This window comes from Notothenia coriiceps, unplaced genomic scaffold (assembly GCF_000735185.1).
Source record: "Notothenia coriiceps isolate Sejong01 unplaced genomic scaffold, NC01 NC01_scaffold00029798, whole genome shotgun sequence".
NCBI lineage: Eukaryota > Metazoa > Chordata > Actinopteri > Perciformes > Nototheniidae > Notothenia > Notothenia coriiceps.
Genome location: NW_011362499.1, coordinates 20,900 through 21,653, shown reverse-complemented (window position 1 = coordinate 21,653; position 754 = coordinate 20,900).

Genomic DNA, 754 nt, shown 5'->3' with positions numbered 1-754 from the left:
TGGGGGGGAACAGTGACTCATTTGGGGGGGGCAATGGCCCGCGAATGACCCCCCATGACGCCGACCCTGCAAGCAGTCAGTGCCTCTGCATCAGGTACTGCAAATGTTTTGTCTCTGTGTCCACTTAAAATCAATTCAAACACCATGACACAATTCCATCAGATTAATGATAAAAACCTAGAGGACATTATACAACTTATACAAATCCTCCTCCTGCTGCCTTGATATTATTCCAACAAGGTTTTTCAAATTCAAACACTGAGCAAGTGCATTCAACAAATCAATGACTGGATGTGTCAGAATTTTCTCCAATTAAACAAAGATAAAACTGAGGTAATGGTTTTTGGAGCCAAGGCAGAACGTAGGTCTATAAAAGTTAGCGCTGAGCTTCAGTCAACAGATAAAGCCAGAACTCTAGGTGTAGTCATGGACTCTGACCTGAGTTTCAACAGTCGCATTAAAACAGTTACTAAGTCAGCCTACTATCACCTAAAGAACATATCTAGGATTAAAAGACTAATGTCACAGCAGGATTTGGAAAAACTTGTCAATGCTTTTATCTTCAGTAGACTGGACTACTGTAATGGTGTCTTTACAGGTCTCAATAAAAAATCTATTAGAAAGCTGCAGCTGATTCAGAACACTAAGAAAGTGGATCACATCACTCCTGTTCTGAAGTCTTTACACTGGCTTCCTTTGTGTCAAATAATTGATTTCAAAAATATTGCTGCTGGTTTATAAAGCTTTGAATGGT